Source organism: Mastomys coucha, unplaced genomic scaffold (assembly GCF_008632895.1).
Source record: "Mastomys coucha isolate ucsf_1 unplaced genomic scaffold, UCSF_Mcou_1 pScaffold23, whole genome shotgun sequence".
Taxonomy (NCBI): Eukaryota; Metazoa; Chordata; class Mammalia; order Rodentia; family Muridae; genus Mastomys; species Mastomys coucha.
In genome coordinates, this window is record NW_022196906.1 from 10,664,095 (window position 1) to 10,690,341 (window position 26,247).

At 37.8% G+C, this 26,247-nt stretch overlaps 1 long non-coding RNA gene across 1 annotated transcript; it reads left to right on the top strand.

Annotated features, from left to right (window-relative positions):
• Window positions 1–277: 277 nt before the first annotated feature.
• Window positions 278–24,768, top strand: LOC116073501. Its single transcript, XR_004111830.1, has 4 exons — window positions 278–359; window positions 13,113–13,369; window positions 13,462–13,600; window positions 24,394–24,768. It is a non-coding gene; the product is annotated as an uncharacterized LOC116073501 (long non-coding RNA).
• Window positions 24,769–26,247: the final 1,479 nt, after the last annotated feature.

Sequence of the window (26,247 nt, forward strand, 5' to 3'; positions counted from 1 at the left end):
AGGACAGCGGTCAGCCATTGAGAAGATAGCATTGACCAAACCACAGGATATTGGTCATCTAAGTAGTCTTAGGAGCGGTCAGTCATTAAGAAGATAGCGATGATCAAACCACATTCCTCTAGACAATGAGTGTGCAGAATGACTTCCTTGTGGTATGGCTCAACTAGGTAGTGGGTTCCTTTAGAATTTTCTATTGTTCTCATGCTGTGTATCCTTGGTCACCACATCACCCCCCTTGGGTTGTGTTTTTTCCCTTTAAATACCCTTCACTTTGTGTTCGGGGTCGAGCCCCTCTGGCCTGCCAGGCTATGAGTTCGACCCAGGTCTGGCCTGAATAAACTTCATGTGATCGCAGCAAGGTCGGTCTCTCGTGAGTAATTATTGGGTGGTCGTGTTAGCTCTGGGGTCTTTCAGTTTATTTAAGTTAGTTATCCGATCTTGATTCGACTTAACAATTCTTTCGATTTTATCAGTGTTTGTTATAGTTCCATTTCTGATTTTGTTAATTTGAATATCCTCTCTCCATTTTTTGGTTACTTTGGATAAAGGTTTGTGTATCTTGTTTGTTTTCTCAAAGAACCAACTATTGTTTCCATTTATTCTTTTTATTTTTGTCTTTGAGTCTATTTTATTAATTTCTGCTGTTGGTTTGATTATTTCCTGCTGTCTAATCCTCTTGGGTGTACTTATTCATTTTGTCCTAGAACTTTCAGGTGTGCTATTTAGCTGCTACTATGAAATCTCTCCATTTTTTTTTTTTTTTTTAATATAGGCACTTAATTCTATGAACTCTTTTCTTAGCACTTCTTTCATTGGGTCTCATAAGTTTGGGTATACTGTGCATTCATTTTCATTGAATTTTAGAAAGTTTTTTAATGTTTGTCTGAACCCAGTATACATTCAGTAGAGAGTTTCTTCCATGAATTTGAAGGCTTTCTGTGGCTTCTGTTCTCGTTATCCATAGTGGTATGATAGGATACACGAGGTTATTTCAATTTTCTTGTATCTGTTGAGATTTGTTTGTTGACTAAGTGAGTAGTCCATTTTGGAGAGAGTTCTGTCAGATTCTGGGAAGAAGATACATTATTTTCTGTTTAGGTGAAATGTTCTGTATATATCTGTTAGATCCATTTGTTAGATCCATCATAACATCTATTAGGAGAATTTAAAAACAAAGTAAAGCAAAGGAAAAAGAAAAGCAAAATGGGAAATGGAAGATTCCACATAAATCATTAATGAAAGCCATTGTTGTGTGAGGACTGTAATGTCTTAACCACTTTTTAGTGGATAAAGCCTGTCTTAAAACATGAAACTTGATGCTGATGTTGTGAATTTCTCTGTCAAAATTACCTTTGGAACTTCAAAAAAGATGTTTTTACATTAAATCATCAAGCCTAGACAATGACTAATTATCTGCTAATTCTACCAGATTTAGCAGTTCAAGTTATCTTAATGTGATTACTTTAAAAATTACCTTTACACAAAATGTTTATTTGTGTCCATCTATTTTTCTGTGGGAGTGTATGGCATACATCTGGAATGCCTAGAGATGACAGATTCCCTGCCACTGCAGTTATAAGCTATTATGAGCTGCTTGATGTGAGTACTAGGAACCAAATTCAAGTCTTAGGTAAGATCATTATGTCCTCTTAATCATAGTTGTTCTTTTAGCTTCTCTTCTTTACTTTTATGTTTTTGTTTATTTTTTTTTTATTATTTTTACTTATGTATGTGTGTGAGTGCATGCCGTGTATCCTGGTTGTTCTTTGTCAGCTTGACACAAGCTACAGTTATACTGAAAGAAGAAATTAAGTTAACAAAATGCCTCTATCAGATTCTCAATAGGCAGGCTTGTAAGGCATTTTCTTGATTAATTATTACCTATGTGGTAGGAACTGTCCCACTGTGGGAGAAGCTACACCTGGGCCAGTAGTCTTGAGTTGCATAAGAAAGAAGGCTTTGTGCACCATGGGGATCAAATCAGGAAACTGCTTTTATCTATTGCTTTGCTTCAGTTCCAACCTCTAGGTTCTTGCTTGAATGCTTGCACTGACTTCCCTTCATGATTGACTGAAAGCTGTAAGATGAAGTAAGCCCTTTCCTTCTATGTTGCTTTTGGTCACAGTGTTTTATCACAGCAGTAAAGGTCCTAATTAGGAAAACCATTTGACAACTTTTCTTTATCACACATTATTTGTCCGTGTTTCTATGTGCATATATAAAAATAACTGTGCTGAATATTGTGGGTACCTCATGCTACAGAATTTGGATGGCTCCGTGTTTTCTCTTTCAAAGATCTCTGTTTTGTTCTAGGAGCCATTACCCACAAGAAGTTCTCCCTCATCCTATTTAGGCATGTGTAGTGTTTACTAAGAGAATATTGAGAGCAATTTAAATCTAAGAAATGATCTTTAACCCTGAAGTAGACATTCTGACATTTTGGTCACAGTCTCAGATTTTAACATCATCCTTTTATTCTGCCTGGACCCAGACTTTATTTTCCTGAACTATTTTCATGAGACTATTGATACTGAAACAGTCACCCTCTGGGATAGTATAGCACAGCCTTGCTGTATCTAGCAGTCCGCAGCACTGCCTGCCTCGTCCTCCAAGGTATTCTGTTTTCGAATGTACAGTGTCCTCCTCTCTGATAGCGTCTTCTGTGACTTCCAGCCCTTCAGGGGTTCAACAACAAATTGCTGTTATCTTAATGCTATAGAACCAATGGGCTGCCATGGGTTTCATTTCTCTGTGCTGGGATTATGAGATAACCCTTTTCATCTCACATTTTTGTCCATTAATTTATCTATGGCAGAAAGCTTCATATGCATTTTATGTATTTGCTTGCTTGATGTAAAGTGAATAAAGGTTAATCAGTTATTGCAGGAAGGGAAGGTCGGTTCTCTTTAGTAATAAGAATATACATTAGACATCTGGTTTATACACTGCTATGTTCTATGTCATGTCACTGAAGAACCCAGTGTCATGTCTATAAGAGAGTTAATGCTTAAAAATATTTGTGAGTAAATGACTTCATTTCTTTCATAGTTGATATGAGATGAGTTTTTTTCAGTTCAGGTACTTTATCATATTTGATATATCAGTAAACCATCTTCAGTTACAGAAGACTGCCACATGAGTAGAATTAAGATGCTAAATGCTCAGTAGATACTACTATCCATAAGGAAATTTATTTATTTTGTATATTGGGTATGGTTAGGAAAAGAAAGAAATGAAAAACATTAATTGATATACTATATGAACTATAGCTTATTTCGGCTTCCATCATCATTTTTATTTTAAATTAATCATTCCTGTCACTGGTACAGAGTTTGTCCCATTTCTCTTTTCCTTACATACTCTATTCTCAAGGATGTAACAGCGTTTTTTTAATCCTCTTAAATCAGTTTCTAAGGTAACTGTATATCATTCTTCCCCCTTTGTAAGTTATTAAAGGGACCATTTATTGAAGCCTCTTCGAATTAGAAATATAATTTCTGAAAAACAAGAAATGATGATTTATTTTAGAACACTAAATCAAAGTCCTTTTGATTATATGACATTCCTGTTTGCCATTATCCTGCTGGTCTGTCAGTATGGCAACCATTTAGATGATTTTGCTAATTTTAACTTAGATGTTACTGTTTTGAGTTATAATAGTTTGCATAGTGGAGCAAAAGTAATGTTTGAAAGAAATCATGATAAGTTACAGTTTTATAATTATGTCATATACTGGTACCTTCTAATTTTTAATATAGTTGATTGACTTCTGGCTTGTAGGCATAGTACCCAGATTTCTGTTTCTCTGGCAGTCTAGAGTATAAATATCCTATAGTCTATCGATGAAAAAAACAAAGACATCTATCTACCTTGAAATGACCTGGAGATTTCAATTCATGGTGCACTGACTTAGTGTTCTACTACTGACTATCAGTGTCCTTAGTTAGTTGTTTTCTCAGGGACACATACACCTCAACTCTTTGTGTCCTTGCTAAGCTATAAATATACCCTAGAATTTCTGGTTATGTGAGATGTGGGGATTTCATTACTTATAAGCCATGTAACCTCTTTTTTTTTCTCTGTATAGCTGTGGTTATCCTGGAACTCACTCTGTAGACCAGGCTGGCCTTGAACTCAGAAGTCTACCTGCCTCTGTCTCCCAAGTGCTGGGATTAAAGGTGTGTGCCACCACTGCTTGGCTGACATGTAACCTCTTAAAAGCCCAGTTTCCTTACTTGTAAAATTCAATTAATAATGAATATAAATATGCTTTGTTCTTGAGGGTCTCATAGAATTCATGAATTAAAGAAGAATCTCTTATGCAAATGAGAGGCATCTGTAAATTTTTCACAGATTTGGGTCACATTGTCATCATAAAACTTGAAGGTAAAGGGTTCTGGTTTCATGAAAGTTTGTTTATTAAACAACTGTAAATTTTTCATTTTGCAAATAAACAATCTTCTCTTGGGAAGGGCATTGGCTGTACCATTCCTGTTATCACATAGCACCTGAGCCTGGTGAACCACACTCACTTACCAAGTCATCAGAGCCACGAACTATGCATACAGCCTAACTTAAAAATGTCAAAGCAAAAACAGGTGTGGTTTGCAGAAGCTTAAATAAATCACCATCTATGGTAGATCTCATTCAAAAATCACTCTTTATCAAGTTCCTTATATGTGTTTCATAAATTCACTATGCAGACCCTACAGTAAGAGAGGGCTAAATAAAAATCCCATATTTTCTACTTGCCAGATAAATAATATTACAACTTACTTTCTCAGTTCATTCAATGGGAATAATATCACCTTCCTTTCAGGCCAATTTTCATGATTAAATGACATAGCTTATGTAAAAACATTTATGTGTAGATTTTATTCAAATATTATTTTTTGTTTTTACAAGTTAACTTTGAAACATGTTGATAAACTTTAAAATAGTGATGAGTTTGTAAGATGTCTACTTATTCAGTCATTTGACATAGAGCATTTATCTTGTATTATAGATACTTACATTGTTCTAATAATCCAGTTTCAGAGTCTCTAGACAAGTGATAGAGAATACAAGCTTTCAGAGCTATAATCATTTGATGTTTATACACATGAGAAAAACATATAGTGTTTTCAAAAATGATCTTGTGAAAACAGGGTATCTACAGGTAGAAGAATGGAATTAGATACCTAATTCCACTATGCTTACAAATCAACTCAACAGGAATCAAAGACCTTATACTAAAACCCAGAAGTTAGAATGATTTCAAGATATAGATAGAAGGAGGGGCTTTCTTTAAGACTAATTATACAGGAAAAAAAATCCCTTAAATCACTGTTTAAAATTGACAACCTTCTGTACAGCAGTGAAGATAACCAGAGTGATTAGGTAGACTACAGAATGATAGAAAATCCTTGTTATTTATACCCCTGACATGAGATTAATACCTATATCATATAAAAATCAACTACCAAATCCAAAGAGTAGGATCAATAAATGGGCAAATGAATAAAGCAATAGGTTCCAAAAGATAAAGTAAAAAGCGTCATTAAATGTATAAGGGACACTTTAGATATTTCATTATCAGAAAACAAACAAAAAAAACTAAATTAAATTGTTTGTCTCTGTCACATCAATATGAATGAATAATGCAAAGAATTCAGCACTGAATGCTGGTGAGATGAAGGGAAAGAAGGTTGGCATACAGCTCTTGGGAATGCAGACTGGAGCAGCCACATAATTAAGGTTGCTACTTCTGCAATGACACAACATGACCAAAGCAAGTTTGGGAGGAAAGGATTTATTTGGCTTTTACTTCCACATCATAGCATATCAATTAAAAAGGCAGCATAGAAACAAAACAGGGCAGGAAGCTGGAGGCAGGAGCTGATGCAGAGGCCGTGAAGGAGTACTACTTCTTATAGGCTTGCTCAGTCCCCTGTCTTATGGAATGTAGGACCAGCAGCCTAGGGATGGCACCACACACATTGGCTGGGCCCTCTTCCACCAATCACTAATTAAGAAAATGTCCTAGAGGCTTACCTACAGATTTATCATATGGCAGCATTTTCTTTCCTTCTTTCTTTCTTTTTCTTTTCTTTTCTTTTTTTTTTTTTTTGGTTTTTCGAGTCAGGGTTTCTTTGCATGGTCCTGGCTGTCCTGGAACTTACTCTGTAGACCAGGCTGGCCTCAAACTCAGAAATCCGCCTGCCTCTGCCTCCCAAGTGCTGGGACTAAAGGCATGCGCCACCACCACCCGGCAAGCATTTTCTTAATTGAGGTTCCCTCCTCTCAGATGATTTTAGCCTGGCATAAAGCTATACAGGAAATAACACTGTGGAAACTTGCACAAGGGTTCCTTAGAAAACTAAAAGTTGAATTAAGATATAGTTCAGCAATATCGTTTTGGGTAGCTGTACAAAGAATCCAAGACACCATGGAGATATCTATATATGGATATTTTGGGTGACACTATAATAACTTTCAAGTTATGGATCAGAATAGATATCTACCAACAATTGAAGGTAAGAATATATATCACTCATGTTACACACGCACGCGTGTGTGTGTGTGTGTGTGTGTGTGTGTGTATGTGTGTGTGTGTGTATAGGAAGGACTATCTGGTCTTAAAAGGACTAGTATGCAGTGAAGAGAAAAGAAGATGGCATTAAAGGTGATATGTTTCAAATGCCTGTTATAATCTGTAAATATGTTTATAATACTCATTACTAGTCACAATTGATATAAACCCCATTAGAAAGTAGTAAAGATAAACCAACATTTTCTTAATTTATTTTACAATTTTCACATAAATATTTCCATGTGATTCAACTAGGCAAGAGCATGGTGGGGAGAACCCTCTTCCCAAGAAAAGTAAATTTGCAAAATCAAATTTTTACATGCGTTTGGACTTCTCATATATAATTGAAAAGAATCCTTTCCTTGGCAAATTGGTGGAGCTTAATAATATGATTCCTTTTGGAATTATATATATGATTTATTTTTAGTTATAAACATGAGTTGACTTACAACACACCTGAATCTTTACCTATATATAAAAATGATAACCAAGTGTGGTACACAAGACAAGAAGTCCAGTGATTTTTTTTTCTTCAGGGACTTGTAAAGACCTTGATTAACAAAGATTATAACACTATCACTACACCTCATTTCTATTTCTTTATTTAAGGATAAAACAACACATACCTTATTTGTTCATAGTTGAGTTTCTTGCATGACAATCTCGAGGGTTCCAGTGGCTAGCACAATATGTTTTTGTTTTCCTGATTATTCTGGAAGGAAGTGAATTTTAAATGAAGATGTGGTGACTCAGGAAATAGGCTGCAGTATGAAATAAAGAAGTATATTTTTCTTTCCCGTTCTCTCTTCCCTAGGGCAGGAGGCAGTGTGTTATGCTACTGATCCATGGACAAGACAGCCTTTCTGAATTTAGAACTGGGAGTCTGGGGTTGGCTCCCAAGAGACAGTGGGAGTAGAACAGAGAGATGGCCTTCTAGAAACATCTGTCATTGCTTGATCTCATTTGAGTTATTATAAACTATTTTCTGTCTTGTTTCTTTTCATTATCCATAAAACATTGAATACCTTTTACTCAGAGCAACATATTTCTCTTTCTAATTTTGTGAGAGGCAAAAATTAGCATATGCAGCTATGGGTACCAGCAAGAATGGCTGTTTCTGTGAAGTTAATGGGGACTTGGTTTTTATGGTAGCAAGATCTGTAGCAGGAAAGAAATGGACGTGGTGGAAATTGTTGTGTGGGTGTGCCCAGACAAATTTGTGGTTATACTCAAAACCTAATTATCAGGAGCAAGGAGCTGAGTACTCTAGGCAGAGGTTGCTTTAACACCTGCAAGTAGAGTTAAGAACTTGCTTCAGCTATAGATAATCGTATACTAGTCTTGGATAAGACATTTTAAACAAGGCTGTAATATTCTCTATTATCTAACCACTATGAAACAGAAATAGCATTCCATATTGTGGACTTCCTGGATACATGCATTTGAAGTGGGAAGAAAGAATGACAGACTCAAATGTCAACACTTTCATTTCTGTGCTATTAGCATAGAGATTGTCACGAGTGAAGATTCATGAGAAACTTTTTGAAGAAAGTCATAGAAGAAAGTTTGTAAAGTATTTGATATAAAAGCCAGGCACACACTTGAACTATTTTAGCTGCATAATTAGTGCCAGTTCACAAAAAAAAAATGTATCTGCTTTTCCTTAATCTGTTGTTTTTTCCACCCTTTGTAATTTTTCTTCAGCAAGTATGTACTGCTGTGTTCGATCACTATTGATTATTTTTCTCTTTCCAGTGGAGCTTGAAACAAACATTTGCTTAGAACTCCTAAATGCACGAAAGCAGCAAGAAAGTAGCTTAATTTTCATTCCCAGAATTCCATATCAAACAAGGACAAAGCATCCAATACCACTGAATTTCCACATTGATTCTGAAGAGGGTATCACAAATTGGAATTGTATCAGCTCTTCTCTAGGAGTAGAATTTATGCTACAGGGTGATATTAATATTTAGTATTCCAAGTTGTCTGAGCTATCTCCAAATTAAGAATCTGTCAGTTGTGTCATTATAAACCTCTCTTTTATCTATGGGAAGTTGAGTCCTATGGCTTATCTTTCGAAACATAGAAGCTGTAAAGTAGGGGAACTGATGGTATGAAGCCTCTGCTCTTACAACATGAGAACAACAGTGATGGGAGATCCTAGAAATGGTTGGGAAATGCAGAGGCTGCTCTTGGCAGAAGTATTCTTTGTGCTGCTACCTCAGTTGTAATTACCTTGTTGGTCAGAATTAATTTGAAGACAGAGAAACTGGAAACACAGTGTACGTATAGTCAGCTGAGATATGGATAGTCTATAGGATGCAGCTAAATAAGAATTTCCAACAATAAGCACTACATCAATGACAAGCAGCCAGACCACATAGGACCATCTACAAAAGAGAAGAGCACCACAGAATGTAGTGCAGTCTCTCATGGTCTTATGTACAGATTTTCTCCCATCTCTGCAATATCCCACATCTGTGCCTTTGGTGTAGTGGAAGGGTTGTATATGAAAGCTTTGATAATATGGTAGAGATGATAGTTAGGGTTTCACAACAGTGCTGTACTCATCAGTGACTCAATATACTGATCATCTGTGGCTGGCACTATTACCTATTGCTTGTTCCATCTTATATTCCTTTCACTGAGCAGTTTATGAGGCTATTAAGTAGATATTATACCTGACACAATAGAAATATTAAGTGCCATGCTCTGATTACATGATTAATAGAATATTTTTGTTTTTGTTTGTTTTTATTGTTGTTGTTTTGTTTTGTTTTTCCCCGAGACAAGGTTTCTGTGTATAGACCTGGCTGTCCCAGAACTGCCTCTGTAGACCAGGCTGGCCTTGAACTCAGAAATCCTCCTGCCTTTGCCTCCCAAGTGCTGGGATTAAAGGTGTGCACCACCACTGCCTAGTCCTAATGGAATGGTTTTATTTTGAGTTTATATAAGCTCTAGAATTAAGTCCTACTGCTGTCATAGTAAATTTATAAGTAGTCACTTAAAGGGAGAAAATGTACTATGATACAGTCCTGTAGGTCAGAAATCAAACCTGAATTTTGATGAGGTAAGGACTTTTGTACAACTTTTCCATAGGATAACTGCCTTCCTTACATTTTTACAGCTTCTTGAGGCCCTGATTTACTGGCTTATCACCTTTTCTGTCTCCTGAGCTGCAGGGTGTTTGTCTGACCTCACCTGGGTCTTATTGTCTTTCTCACCATGGCTGCAGATTGTGATGGTTAAGTAAAAATAGTTCCCATAGGCTCATAGATTTAAATGCTTGGTTACTAGGGAGTTGCACTACTTGAAAGGATTAGGGGATATGGCTTTGTTGGAGCAAGTGTATCAATGGGAGTGGGCTTTGAGGTTTTCAGAAGCCCAGTCCAGGGTCTGTGGCTTTCTTTCTTCTGCCTGAAGATCTGGATGTAGACTTCTTTATTACTTCTCCACCACCATGTCTTTCTGTATGTCACAATGTTCCCTGCCATGATGACAATGGACTAAACTCTCAAATTATGGAAAATAAAAACTTTCTTTTATAAGAGTGGCTGTGGTCTCTTCGGAGCAATAGAGCAATGAGGAAGACAGGGAAGATTCCAGGTTTTCATAGTCCTGTATTGCTAGACAGAATCCATGGTGTTGTGTACACATTAAGGCTGTTAACATCCACAATTAAAAAGACCCCCTGTCATGAATGCAATGCATTCTGTTGTACACTTGTAGGTCATAGTTGTTAAATGATTAGGCTGAAACTGTTATGGTGGCCTTGGAGTTGTTTTTGACAAATTCATGACATGGTAAGTATGTAACAATGTTTTGAGAAGAATAATAAATATCTAAAATCCTGGAATTTGAAACTATTCCACTGCACATAGATAGATTAATTGTGATTGGTTTGAGGGCAATTGTTTGTAACATCATTCTAGTTTCTCAATTTGGGAGATAAAGGTTAATTTGCTCAGAGGGGCAGAGATGCACATTTGGTGTGCATTTGAAGCAGCAGAATGTGCTATTGTTGTATATCAGTGTTAATTAGTTAACAGTGCCGGTAAAGCATGCTTATTAAGAGTATTGAGGATGTTTGGTCTCTGTTTTAAGGAAAGTCCCTTGGTCCTGGATTCTTCTGAGAAATTTCAAGTATGTTAAAGAATTCAAATGGAGAGCACTCATGAAAATTTCCTTATGTGTTAGTTTTTTTCCAATCTGGCTCAAGGTTTAAGCAATTAGTGAGAATGCCAGAAACCAAGACCCTTATGGATAGAAATTAATTGCTGTCAGTGGGAATACTGTGGGAATGCTCCTGTGAATTAAATTCTTGATGCTAGCTAGCAAAAGAGAAAATTAATGCCTGACAATGTGGCAGAGAATAATTGTGTTCTGAATCAGGTTCACTTGCTTGGGATATGGGAGAAAAGTTAGAGGTGATTGGACAAAGACAAACTGCGTTGTTGAAACTGATCTGATTTCTGAGACAAGACCTTGGGTTTTGAGCCAAGGATCTCCCTTGATACAGTTGTAAACATCTGTAATTGGTATTAAACCAATATTCAGTCAAAGAGTGAAAATAGATTGGGATTATTCAAGATGCACCACAAAACAATTCCTTGATGAAGATCTGGCAACTTTATGCCATTAAAAGACCTCATTTGAATGGAGAGTAAATGATGGCACAATGGCTTCGGAAGGATTTTAAAATACCCAGTTCTCTCCAGTGGCAGGTACTTAGAGGCATTTTACAAACCAATAGGGGCGGCTAAAAAAGCAAGCAAAATACAAAGGAAAGATGTATGCCTTTAACAAAAAACAAGAGGTATAAATTCAGGCTTCCCCAAACAGGAATAAATACATGTATTTCTTACTGGTTCTGAAAAATAACGTTGAACACAACAGCGATGTCACTTCCAATTGCTTATTTCTTGCCTTGGGGGAGGCAAATGTTCTATTAACAAACAAGTAGTAAAAGAATTATTTGCTCTCAATAATGAGAGTCTAAGAGACACAGGGAGTCCAAGCTGAATCATTCAATGAGAGAAAGGATTTACTAATTCTGTGTTACTGGCAGAGCTGATTAAAAAAAGGGCTTTTGCTAGGAAGCATTAAAGAATCACAGAATGGAGGTGGTTCTATAAATGGAGTTGGTTGAGGAGTCTGTGAAATTCAACTTTACAAATATGGAGAACTTCATTCCACATCTGAGAATCCAGAGAATGATTAGGTGGGTCCAGCCATGGGTAGGAAATATGGAGAGAGGAAGAGAAGTAGAGAAGTAGTGGGAACAGAATAAATAAAGCTCTCTCTCTGTGTGTGTGTGTGTGTGTGTGTGTGTGTGTGTGTCAGAGAGAGTGTGCATGTTTCATTTAGTGCCAGTGTGCAGAGTATAAGTTAAGAACCAGAGTGCACTCTCATCCACCACCAAATGGCTAATAACTAATCAATGATTGCAAAATACTTGGAAGTTAGTGAGCTTAATATTAATGCCAAATATCAACAGGACTGGACTTTTGTTTAGTATTGCTGCCAAATAAGCTTCTTTGCAGAAATCTGGGAAATTACTTGCTTGGAGGATCAAAATGACATTTGGAGCCTTACTAACAAACTAAAAATAGGTTTCCTGCTGGTGTGGATGGGATGTGCATGGTACTAAAATACAGTTTGGGTTGTAGTAATTAAGGGCATAAATGTCTATCAGCTGGTTCTGTACGCTTCGGGATTCTTTGCTATTTTATTGAAACTGGATTGTAACATGACTCACTGATATAAGGGACACCTCTTGATTTACTTGTCCTGGCTCTAGTTTACTGTTGTACAATTGTCCTAATAGTGCCACGGCAATGACAATCCAGCACTCACTACCAACATCAGTGTTACTTCCTACAAAATGCCTTGACCTTTTAAATAACCTGTCCCCTGCTCTTGTTTCCAGAGATGATAACTCAATATAAGCTGATCATGGAATAGCAATAATAAATAAATATAATAATAATAATAATAATAATAATAATAATAATAATAATAATAATAATGTAAAAACTGATACCCCAAATTTCTCTTTGAACTTAAAGCCTGTAAGTGCTCTCCATCCGCAAGTGTACTCTGTTTGTCTCCAGTTCTAGGAAAAGAGGATATTTTTATTTGTTTAGGAAACTTAGCTGCCTGAGAATTAATCTGTCAATTTTAGGTTGCTCAGTGAATTGCTTGCAAAGCTAGCTGTAACTAACAATATTTGTAACAGTGTATTCTTAAGCAAACAACAATGTCTCTGGAATGTGTGCACATAAATATTAATTAGGGAGAAAACACAAGACAGCAATGAAACAGTTTCTATTAATTATTCTAGTTTTTTTTCAAACTTGGACTTATTTCCTCCCCCCCCAGAAAAAAACTCCCTGAATGCTCTGTCTCTATTTATGTGGTAATGGGTTCTGAAAGTCAGTAGCTGAATTTACTGGTAGGTCCCCCTGAAATTTTTTCCCTCATTACTAATCTGTATCAGTGATGAATAAGGAAGAACAACTGATTTTCTCTGCTGGTCAAGGTGGCTATCCAGGACACACTGCCAGAAGATTCCCAGGACTTCTTGGTGCTAAGAGCAGCTGCTTCCCAGCAATTGTGGCACACATCTTCTGTGAGTTTTGCAGTTCTTCAAAACTCAGATGACTCCAAAATGAAAAAAATCAAATGTTTACATAGATGCTTCATAGTCCTTCAGAAGAACTTGCCACAGAATAATGACTTTCTTCACACAGTCTCCACACTGAGCAAGACATGAATGCTGGATGAGAGGCCAGTCAGGTAGAATGAGTTCACAATATTTTTTTCTGATAAAGCTCCAGCCAGGTTGATTATCTTCCTATTGGTTAATGATTTTTAATCTTTTGTTTCAGACCATAGGAGAATATGAATAAGGCACAAAGAAGGTAAGAGCAGTGAAGGTGATAGTGACATCTAAGGACCATAGGAGGATGCAAATGCTGAGGCAACATTTAATGGAATGCAAGAACCAACTGATAGAAAATCTGAAAGGTAATTTTAAGATACTGAAAATGTGGAGGAGGAACTATCTATAATACTCTTCTATTTTTAAGGATTTTATCATAAATCACTCATATTCCTATCTGTGGAGCTGCTTTATCAACAGTGAAATCCATCTGACTCCCAAAATAAAAACTGCAAATGGACAGAATTCATTCCAAAAGTTTAATACAGGTTATAAAAGAAATGCAAGATAAATAAAAAGATAACATCTAACTGTCTGATAAACCAGTAAGTGTTAAAACAAACAGAAAAACAAACAAATAACCAGATGTCTAGCAGTGCCATACAGAACAGGAAGCCAGCTTCCTAGGACATCTTTGCAAAGGCGTAAGTTGATATCATCTTCTGAGGAGTAGCTTCATGGCATGTAAAGAACATTTTAAAATATGTACTCTCTTTGAGCTGTCATTTGAGAATACAAGAACTTAACCTAAGAACATCACATTTATGAATATTAAATATAGTTAAAAAACTATTTATCAATGTGGAAAATATCCTTAAAGAACTGAATAGAATAAAATAGGCAGATTAGAAAAATGAATGCCTCAGGTTATCATTAAGTGAGAAAGCACTTATATAGCATGCAGGAGACCCTGGGCTCCATCTCTAATATGAGAAGCAAAGAGAGGGAAAGAGAGAGAGGGTTAGGGGAGGGAGAGGGAAGTAGGGAGAGGGAAAGGAAAGTAGAGGGGAGAGGGAGAGAGAGAGAGGAAGAGAGAGAGAGAGAGAGAAGAGAGAGAGAGGAGAAATATTATATGAAAATGGAAGAAGTAGCCTAAGTTTCAATGGAGACTCTGAGATGTTGGAGATTCCAGGACCATGGTGCATTGACCCAGAAAAGCCTCTACATACATGGAGTGGAGGTGGCCCAAGTCAGAATCTATATTCTAGATGGCAGAAGTTGAAATGTGGGGCTACTCAAAACTATAGGAACAAAAATGATGCCAGCATGCGTATAATGGTGTTAGGTATGTAACACTGTCTGTTATTCGCCCTGCTAGATTTCCTTAGACTTCCCTTGCTTTGCCTCAGCCCCATCCCTTCATTTGCAATAGGCATTTTTTTTATTCAATGCCATTGAAGATTAGAAGTGTATGGCTTGTTTACTAATTTTGTAAAGGTTCACAGTTAAGAACTTGTCTTAAGAGGAGATTTTGGAATTTTGGATAATTTTGGAGCTCTTGGACACTCTAGAAACTTCTGAAATGTGTTTGTGGCCATGTTTCTAAGAGTTTGTATTGTTGTGTAATTGATGTGGGAGGCTCAGCCTAGTGTGGGAAGCACCATCCCTAGGTAGGGAGCCTGGGCTGTGTAACAAAGCTAGGTGAGCAAGAGCAATTGAGGGAGTCAGTAATCAGTGTCACTCCATGATTTCTACTTTGATTTCCTTTAGTGATATATCATGACCTGGAAGTATAATGTGAAAGAAAATGGATCCTCTCCCAAGTTCCTTTTGGTCATGGTGTTTAATACACCAAAAGCACAAAACTAGAACAAACCTTAAATTTACAATAGTTTTAAAAAGCTATCATTTGGTATTGGTACTTGCATGGGGGAAGCATTTATTTATTGATGCAAGTTAGTACAGCATTTATGGGGGAAGCTGAGAGAACAGTTGACAATATGTAGTAAAACACTACAATGTATATGCCACTATATCTAGCAAATGCTCTTTAGATGTTCATCACACTATCGATAATATTTAATACTGAGTTCTGACTACAGGTTAGGTACCGTGTTTCACTCTATTGGTATCAAGATATTAATTTATTGCAAAACTGTGACATAGGTTCTATTATTGTTCAGTTTGTATAGCTGTAGACATGCATCATGCTAATACTAATCATCATCAAGGTTATATAATATTCAGTTATATAAATAGAAAATGAAGCCAAATAGTTACCATACAAGAATATACCTCAGTAGTAAACGTAGACTCTACTCAGGGCATGAGGCCCTCAGTTTCATGCCCAACATTACAAAAATCAAATCACAAAATCAGGCATTGTAGAGATAAAATGTATATCTGTCTTTCTTATTTTCTTGCACAAATGCACAAAATGCTATGTATTGAATAATCCAGGCTTTTGAATGGGTTCTATGTCTCCCTACTAATCTAATTATAAGACTATAATCTAAATACTAATAACAGCTTGATTTCATTAGACCAATAGTTGAGGTTCAGAAATACATGTCCAATGCTTATCTAAAATATTTAGATAATTCTGCATGCTCCTTTCTAGTCCACCCTCTATGTTGCACTGCTCTTAGAGAACTGGGCCTTGTATACAGTTGTAGAACATGTTGATTTCCCCTGTCCTAGATGACAATATAATATGCAACCAATCCTTAAAATATAATGTAGTAGCACACTTAGCTCCCAGTCATTTCCTGTGAGGAAATGAATTCAAAATCGGAGAGAGATTCAGAGTGGGAATACTGTGACATCTGTTTTAATGTTAGGATTATAAAAAAAAGGGATTTCATATTTAAGAATAATCTACAGGATAGAGAAAAATTTCCATAATCTAGACTATTTATTTAGTAGTAATTATTTACCTGTTGTCATTTGTAGGTAAGAAAAGTAATTTCCCCATCGTCACACAGATGTCACAGTCCACTGAATTTTTTAAAACTGTAATTTCTTTGTATAATTGATGCAAGAGATGAATAACGTTTTCCCATCTTCTTTTGTCTTTCAGTTTTTAGAAATAAGATCTTCTGGAGACCTAGTGCTCCTCTCATCCTCCTAGGGAATCTGGCCCCACACAGCAGTCTCATTTTAGCAGAGAGCAAAAGCCCGTATCTCACCTTCTCTGGGACTCACAGTGTTCTTGCCCTCTGGCCCTCACAGTTCTGGAACACTTGCCTCTACGCTGCTTCAGCTTCTAATTTTCTACCTTCGGATCTTGTGCTGAGATGATATAGAACAGTTAGCTGTGGCTATTTTGTTTCTTTTTTTCTCTCCTGTGCCCTTACCTTCATCAGCCTTCATTTCTCTGATGCCCTCCAAAAGATCTACCGTCAGTAGAAACCAATTTTGTTTACACTGTCTTTCCTATAAAACATATGTACATTTTGTACCATTCTTTTAGAACCTGGCTGGCTGAATAACTCATTTGGTAATTGTCCTGCCTTGTATTAACTGTCAACTTGATGCAGCACAGTCATCTGAGAAGAGAACCCTCAATTGAGGCATTTCTTAGATTGAATTTGCCTGTGCACAGGTCTGTGGGAGATTGTCCTGTTTATTGACACAGAGGGCCCAGCCCACTGTAGGCAGCAACATCCCTTGGCATGTAGAACAGGGCTACAAGCCAAGGCTCAGACTTTCCCCATGTTTACTGCCTTCAATACCCTGCTTCCTGCTTTGACTTCCCTCAATGATGGACTATAACCTGTAATCCAAAATGATCTCTTTCATCCCATTAATCCCTTTTTATCATGGTGTTTATTGTAGTCACACTATGGAACCAAAAACAGGAGTGGATTATGAAGTCTTCTTTAATTTCCTAACAAAATTTATCCTTATTTAATCCTTGGAGCATCAAAGAAACGGAACCCAAAGCATGTGTGTGTATGCATTTCTGTGTGTGTGTGCTTGTGTGTGTGTTTGTGTGTGAGGGTATGTGTTTGTGTGAGGGTGTGTGTTTGGGTGAGGGTGTGTGTGTGTATGTGTCTTTGTGTGTGTGTGAAGGTGTGTTTGTGAGTGTGTCCGTGTGCATGTGTGTAAGAATGAACATGCGTATGGAGGTCAGAGATGACATCTGGTTCCCTAGAGCTGGCAGTAATGATCTGTCAGATACAAATACTAGGAACCAAATTTGCTCCTTTGCAAGAATAAAGAAAAGCACATAAACAAGAGGAGGAAACACTGCCATCCTGTTTATCTGGTCACAACTTCTAGTGTGATTTGAAGAATTCAAAGAGACACCTATAATTTCTAGCAGTCCAACAATTCAGCAACTAAGAATAGCAAGTCTTTGCCTTTAGTTTGGAAGCCCATAGATTTTTGGTTGCCCACCATTGTGTGGGAGCCAGCTGCACTATCTGAAACTGAAGAGACTGTCCAAGGTGTGTAGCAACCGTGGCTGATGTTGCAGGAGCATTTACGCTGGCAGTCTTGCAACCACCAGCAGACTCCTTAGAGAACTTGAGTCTTTCCATAACTTAAATGGAATTACTACAATCCTTGATGGATGAGAGAATCTTCTGTGGCAAAGTTCCACCCTTGTCTCTGTGCCTCCAGGTCAGTAAGCCAGTTTGAAGGAGAGGGGTACTTGCACAGTAAAAGGGCTCATGGATTTACAGAGGCACTTTCTGATCAGATAGGACTATGGAGGAGTGAATGTGTAGCATGTCCATTTTCTTCATATAATATTTAAAAGCCTAGATTTATGTGTGACTTGTTTGGACTGTATATTCCAATGAAGAATGAAACTTAAAATAAATGGGGTATAGTATTAGTAAGATGATTGAATTTATTCTAAAATTTTAAAGATCTCTAGCTTGCACCACTACCAAAATAAATTATAGGTAACTAAACATTATTAGGTTTTAAAATTCATAGAATGACCAGAAATCATTATACATGGAGATTTATATGACACAATAGGAAAGATTTCTCTATGAATTATGTCAAAGCCAGAACCAAAAAGATGAAGGAAATATCAATGACAAATATCTTAAAGCCTAAAACTGCAATAAAATTATTTTAATGTTTAAGAGAGAAAAAAGTTAATATAGTAAGTGAAACAGTGTTTTTAAAATGTTTGACCTAAGGAAAAACAGTTTCAGTATACTAACCAATTACATAAATAACTGTACAAGATGCAAAAATGGTACCAGTCTCAGTGGTCTTGAAAGACACACATGAAAAGAAGACATGATTTTAAACTGCCAAATGAAAAGATTTCAAAATGCTCAGCAGGAAGTTACAATTGTGGGGAATTGGAAATCCTATAAATTTTTAGTGGAAAATGCCACAAAATCCTTTTAAAATGGTAGTTTGCTAAAATGTATAAATCTTAAAATGTGCTTAACTTTTGACCATGGAAATTTGCTTTTATGATTCAATTCTAAGTTGTGCATATGTATGCCCATGTACATGCATACTATTTATTAATTATTTATCTATTTAATATTCATACTTCTTTGTCCTACTGGAATATAGGTTTTTCAAGGTCAGGAACACTGCCCATTTAATTTTCTATGCTTTACCTAAACAAATACATCATTTAGGTGATCAATACATGTTTGTGGATTTTTTTTTTAATTTTAAAATACTTATAAGGGACCCAGACATTATATAGCATGCTTAGAGGATAATATGGCTGGCATGTTAAAGACATTTGAAATTGATCAGAAGCAAGCGAGAAGAGGAGCCAGAAAATAGGCAAGGTAGGGCTAGAGAAATTGCTCACTGCTTAAAACCACACGTTTGTGAGCAAGAGAACCAGCATTCAGATCCTTAAAGCCAAGTAAATTCTGAGGTTAATAGATGTTTTTTTTGCCTACTCTTAAAAAAATGGTTTTTTTAAGGCCATGATACTTGTGTAAAGAGCACTTAATACAGTGTGCCATCCCCACAAGCTTGTCTGGCTTCATTATAAAGGGTATGCCAATCGTGAAAGAATTCTCTACCATAGAAGTTTTATGCTGTGTGTCATGACCCCTTTGGTGTCAAATGGTATTTTCACAGTGGTTTTCTCAGACTATTGCAAAACATAAATATTTACATTATGATTCATAACAATAGAAAAATTACAGCTACGAAGTAGCAGCAGAATAATTTGACGGTTGGGGTCACCCGAGCTATGCAACTGTATGAAAGGGTCACAGCATTCAGAGGGCTGAGAACCTCTGCCTTGCAGTGCAGTGTATCCAGATGCTGGACACGAGTTTTCCAAAGTGTTCCTTTGCCTTTCTAAACTAAATCAGTTAATTTGTGAATAATTATTTTTATAAAAATTAAATATAGATGTTATAGGCATTCAGATAAAATAGAAAATGGGGCTGATGGCCCAGACAGTAAAGTGCTTGCAAATGTGAACATTTGAGTTTCAACCCCCAGAACCCATGTGAAAATGTAGTGATGTGTGTCTGTAACCCCAAGGCTGGGAGATGTGAGGTTCCCTAGGCTAGCTGGTCAATCTGGCCAGTCAGTGATCAATACTTTACCTGAAGATGTAACTTATTAATGTTTTAGTATATATCTTTCTGTGCTTTAAAAAGTAAAGTCCTTTATGACAAAATAACATTGGAATGTAGAAACGATTTAATAATGTACCTTTCCGCATTCTTTATTGAGGAGTCCTTCCAGATCACACATGTACATCTTTCCTGTCACCTTATATCTGTGTGGCATTGGCTTGATTGGCTAGATTGATATTCTATGAGTTATTAACCTAATAAAGGCTCCTTGGACCAATATAACTGGAGAGTAAAAGAGGACAGCGTAGTGAAGGCTGGAGGCAAGATCGCCAACGTGTACAGCCATCCTGAGATGTGGAAGAGAGCTGTTTCTTACTGCTTTGCAGAGCTGAAGTGGAAGCTGACACACACTTCCCTGCCTGGATGTGTGCTCTGCATTTGCAAGGCTCTCCACCCAGACTTCATGAACCATGTCTGTTGTGGCTTGAATGTAAAACGTTTCTCACAGGCTCCCGTGCTTAAATACTTTTTCTCACCTAGCCGCACTGTTTCGGGAGGTCCTGGAATCTTTGGGTCAAAGGGCTGGCTATTTTAGTTTCTGAGGGTTGGCCTGGAAGGTAATGTTGGCGTCTGGTTCAGGCTAGGCTTCACCTTCATTTCTCACTGGAGAGTCTACCTCTATCACCTCCCAGAACTATGGTCTGACTCACACTGCCTTCCATATCTTCAATGTGATGGACAACTCTTTCTGAATTGACTCTAAATTTGTCTCTTCTTCTTTAAGTTGTTGCTTTCAAGGCTTTCTCCACATTGATAAAGAATGTAAATAATATAAAAAACTGCCACAGGGTTCTGAAGAAATGGCTCTGCCCCTGAGAGTTGACAGACCACTCTTCAGAGGGTGGGAGTACAGATCTCAGCACCCATGAGGGGTACTTAATCTGTGGATCCACACTACTGATACTGGACAGTTCTGCTCATCAGCTTTTCATCTACGCTGTGCTACATCTTAGTGGGTTATATGCTTATTTATAATATCTGGGAAGTTTGTGAGTTGCCACAGCCACAAACTCTGTGAGTGAAACAATCTTGGTTCTTATCTTTCCACATCTTCTCATTGTAATGGCAGTCACCTTTGCTCTGTGAGCTAAGTGCCATGACAACAGCCGCTCTCTGACATCACACTGCTGCCCTTGCAGTCAAAGAAGACCTCCTTGACAGCCAGTCAGCCCTATTAAGCTTTTTGTAAGAAAAAGCTTTTGTCCTTTCCCAGCACAAGCAGAAATAAATTTCAAAATATAAAGGAAGAACCTTCTCAGTGAAATGAATTTTATAAATCTCCAATAGATTTACTTTGCTGATCCACTTCTCAGAGATTTGAGGTTTTTCCCTAAATCTTGATTGGAATCGGTTATGGGAAGATGACTGGAATGGAAACTTTTGACTTGACAAAAAGGGTTTTAGGGAAAGATGGCTCAGCAATTAAGAGAAGATGCCACTCTAGCAGAGGACTAGAGTTTGTTTGCCAACACCTACACTGGATGGCTCACAACTACCTGTATGTCCAGATCCAGGGGACAAATGTCCTCTTTTGTGAATACCCACAGTCATGTGCACTTTCATAAAGACATGCAAACATGCATAGAATTAAAAGCAAAAATGAAATCCTTTAAAGAGAAAGTTGTAGTTCTAGTTCGCAAAAGAAAGTAGACACATGGGGAAGCAAGGATCCGTCAGGAGGCAAAAGTGGAGAGGAGAAGCATGGGTCAATGCTGTTATTGTGGACTTTACAGGAAGTCATGGAAAATCAGAGAGATTTGCTAAGTAAACGGAATCATTTGAATATATCAAGAGTAGAATATCAGAGATGGCCCTTAGTTGAGAAGTAGTAGGCCTAGGATGATTTGGGCTTTATGGTGAAGAGTTTGAGGGCATTGCTCATATGAGGCAGCACATATCTTCACCTGGAAAATACCAAATATGATAAGATATAACAAATCCATTTTTTCCTTGAAATAATGCCACAAAAGCTCTGGCATTTTGAACCTACAAAATGGGCATTGAACTGGAAGCTTAATAAGGTGAGTAGGCCCAACTTAGTAACTGGTGAAGCAGAGAACTGTTATTAATTTTCACTCATATTTTACCATCAGGCAAATGAATTTCTTGTAGTGGCCCTATGGATTTTCGTCTGATCACCTACAGGAGAGTTATGAAGGGGATCATTCCTTCAGTTAAGCTTGCTTCAGGTATACAGTGGAACCAAGACTACAACATGCCTTATACACTTTCCACTCTTCCAAAAAGGGAAAGTAAGAGTCAGGTTCACTGTCCTGAATCCTGAGTTAACTGAACTTCAAGCCTGCCCTTCATGGTTTCTTATACCCAGTTCTCACCTACTATTCTGTTTCATTCTCTAGCTGATCCAGGTGTAGAACAGCCCTTCTGTCCCCCTTGACCTCTGGGCCTCCTCTCCAGACTGTCGCTCTTCCACATCTGTCCAGCTCTGGTTACTTAGGACACCAGAGCTGAATTAGCTTTCAATTTCAGTTGCTATTTCTCTAATCTTTTAATTTTCTTTTTAGCTAAGGCTCTGGTTGTATTTTATTAGTTATTGTTTGAAGTTGACTTGCAATCAGTGCCAATAAGTTTAAGACATGAGAAAGTTTAATTGGAGATTCAGGGATGGAAACCATTTGGCTTTTCAGATTTATTAGCCTCTGTATTACATGCAGGAGCACCCAGAACATTGGAGTGCTTCCTTCCAGATTTTACAAGTTATTGTAATGTGGTTTCTGTGAGGGAAAGGCACAGTTCATGCCTTTCAGCTTGAGATTCAAACTCTTAACTTATGCAGAGACCTGGACATCTTCCCAAAGTTCTGACACATTAAGAAAATTATGCTCTATTTTTTTTTATGGTGGCAGGAACAGGTTTTTATGCCCGTAACAACTTCTACCTTGCAATGTTCACATACCTATCTAGCTGGTCAAGCGTTTCCTTCTGAGTGAATTGGGTTTGGCTTCCCAGTCCAGCCACAGGACTTGAATATGATGAGTGTTAGAAGCAGGATGGGGATGAGGGAAGGAATGCTATTTTCACCTTGTTAGTAGTGCAAGGTGGACTATGTGTCTGCTTGACGTGAGCTCTCAAACAGAGCGACTTCCCACATGTTCTGACTGGTGGCTGTTGGTCATTTAGTCGGCAGGATAAGCAATCTGGCAACAAAAAGCACAAACTCAGCCCTTCTGTAGGGCATCCAGGACAGCTCAGGGATCACACTGCCAGAGGAAAGATTCTATTGGGCTATACTCAAGACACCAAGTGGGGGTCATAGTAACCTACCATGCTAACTGCTGTGGAGGACTGGAAAAGTGGTGGAGAGGAGGCAGCAGCTCTCTTTAGGATGCAGTCATGTTGAAGTGAGGGAAGTGTTTTTTGGTTTCCCTCAGCTTGAGATTGGGCTGGGCTGCAAAAACAATAGTACCTTGATGCAGAAACAGAGAATAAGAATTCTAGTGCTGGCTCATCCTTTAATTGCTATGTATGTAAGGTCTAGTCTCTCACCACATTTCCTGGGATTTGGCTTCCTTATCAGTGAGGTAGCGATAATTAGCCTTCACTATCTCCCTCAAAGAGATGATGAGCTCTGAACAAGAGCATTAATGAATGTAAAAGAAGTTCAAGTATTCTGTACAGCTTAAAGAAAGACTGTTATTATCATGACTGCTAATAAAGTTTGCTGTGTGCCATAGTGTTTTGTGTTCCAAGCAAAGGGCACTCATCCAGGCTTTCCAGTCCTGTTGAGTCTAACATGCACCAAGATATTGAGGTATCTTATCCTTCTTTGCTCCATAATCAATGAGCCATTCTCTCATTTTGTTCATTGCAAGTCATACTGGACCCACTCCTCCCACTCTCTGGAAGGTCATTCCATCAAATCCTGTAGTGGCAGTTTGCACAATATTTGCAAATATCGACAAAAAATTTTACTCATTGACCTTTAATGAAACCTTCTGCCTACCCACTTAAGAAATTTGGAAATTGATCCAAATGCTCTTTTTTCAGTCCTCTCAGCCTCTTCCTCCTATTCCGTATTACCTGGCCTTTGAACCCTGTGGAATCTCTCAATTGAACCCTATGTCATAGTCACTGCTCACTCAGGGGTTAAACATGTGATTACTTGGTTGGTTTCTGTGGCTTACTGATTACATCCTTTTAATAGTCAGCTCCCCTGCCAATGTATAATCTAGGCAAGTACCAGACTGAAGTTTCTAACCACATATTTGATCATCGCCTTTCCCTGCTTCGGGTACCTTTCTGAGGTACACCCTTCTCAGGATGAAGCTACTTACAAAATGCCACCATACACGAACTTCTTCAAGAATAGACACGTAAGTACGTATGTCTCTCTTCTCATCTATTTTGGTTTTGAAATATTAAGAAACAGAAAAAAATAAGTATGATTTTAAACCAGGTGACTATTTTTCATAGGAGACCCATAATTGTATCCCTATAGCTCTCCAGTGTACTGTTCTGGACCATTTTCACATACAGAGGTTCAAAGAGTTCTCTAGTTATGTCTGTGAATGATTTTCTGACTTCAAGTTTGTGCTTCTTTTTTTCAGAAATTTCTATTTCCCTTCTTTGTCTAGAAATGCTGCCTTTCTCTCAAGCCTTGTCTTAGTTGTGATATCATTTCTGCGGAAAAAAAAAAACAACACTATGGCTAAAGCAACTGTTATAAAGGACAAATTTACTTGTGCTGGCTTACAGTTTCAGATATTCAATCAATTATCACATGGAAGGAAGCATGACCGTGTCCAGGCAGGCATGGTGCTGGAAAAAGAGTTGATGGTTCTACCTCCTGATCCAGATCACTCAATAGGTCTACGGGGCTAGAGTTCACCATGCACACTTCCTTGAAGTCTGACCTTCTCATTCTAAGGAAATAAGGTTGGAATTTTCAAACACTACAGATCAGATGTATTCTGATTAATGGGGAAAAAGAATAAATGTTTAAGAATCCATTATAAAAAACTCAAAAATAAAAATAAATAAATGACAATTATGCCAAGAAAATTAACATAAAATAGTAAACATTTGAGTGTTTTACATTTTATTCTATGGGAAAACATGCTACTTTGTACATTGCAATTGAGGCCTTTATCAGTGTTTGCTAGAGGTCACAGACAGTCTGAAGAAACAACATAAATCTTCCAAGTAGATTGTGATTGCATTCATATCTGAGATACTGATGACTGTTGTTTGTTTGTTGGGTATACCTCATCTGTCTCTCTGCCTTTGAAAACCAATGGTAGCCTGTTAGCACCCAGAAACGGCGGTAGATATGGGCGGGTCCACAGACCTGTCGTCAAGGCAACGGCCACCATATTTCCAGAATCCATTGGGTTCAGCTCCCACCTTTACCTGGACCTACTATGTCACAACCCGTATATATGAGACAATTCTTCCATTTCTCTCTCTTTTTTCCTCTCTCTCTCCTCCTGCGCCGTGGTCCCCACTCCCCCTTAATTAAACCTCTTAAATGTGGAGCTGTTTGTGCCTGGTATCTGCAGACGCGCCCGCCGCGACCCGAACCTCAAACCCCAACATAACCTTTCTCTGCAAGGGTTATTGGGCATATGTAAAGAACACATAGCTTCAGATGACATTTTTCTCGAAGCTGTGGAAATTGGAGCCTGGGGTCTGCCACACCTAAGCTTCCTGTGGCCACAGATAGTAATGAAAACCAAGCCTTAGAGAATGGACAAGAATGATAAAGAACACACACCCACTACCCTAAGCCCGAGGCCTGGCAATGCCATGGGCCCACCCGTGGCCCTAGATAATTAGATAACCAGACCATAGAGAGTTCGTGTGTCCGTGCAAGTGATAAAGAAGTCATGAAATAATGTGTTGAATGTCCTAGTTGTAATTGGCTGAATTTAGCTTAAAATACTAAATACTTCATTTAGAGAAATAACCTCCTTGAACCCCAGGAGGACCTGGACATCCACTGTTTATACAGCAAAGCCTGCACACCGAATCTCAGCTCCAGAGGATCCAATGCAAGGAACATCGAGTCGCACCTCACCTGTGTGCCACCACTGGTGAGCTAGGGATACGCCTGTCAGACTGGAAAGGTTGTGGGAGAGTGTTTGTGGGAATGAATGAATGAGGGCCCGTTTTACCATTTATTTGCTTCTTGTCATTTATGAATAAATAAAAGTACTAGAACCTTTCCACTCGATTTTGAGGAATTTGTTACCACCATTCTTATGGCCCAAATCGCAACAACTTGACTGTTTAGCCTTGGGATACAGACTTGAAAAGAACTGCAGTTGAAACAATCCGTGTAGCTGAATATCAAATGCTAAGCAGCAAATAGTTTGTCCTGAAGAACATTCAGATTGACATTGGTTGAACCTGTAAGACTCTAAATACTGGATCTCTTCCACTGGGATCTTTTTTGTTGGCTG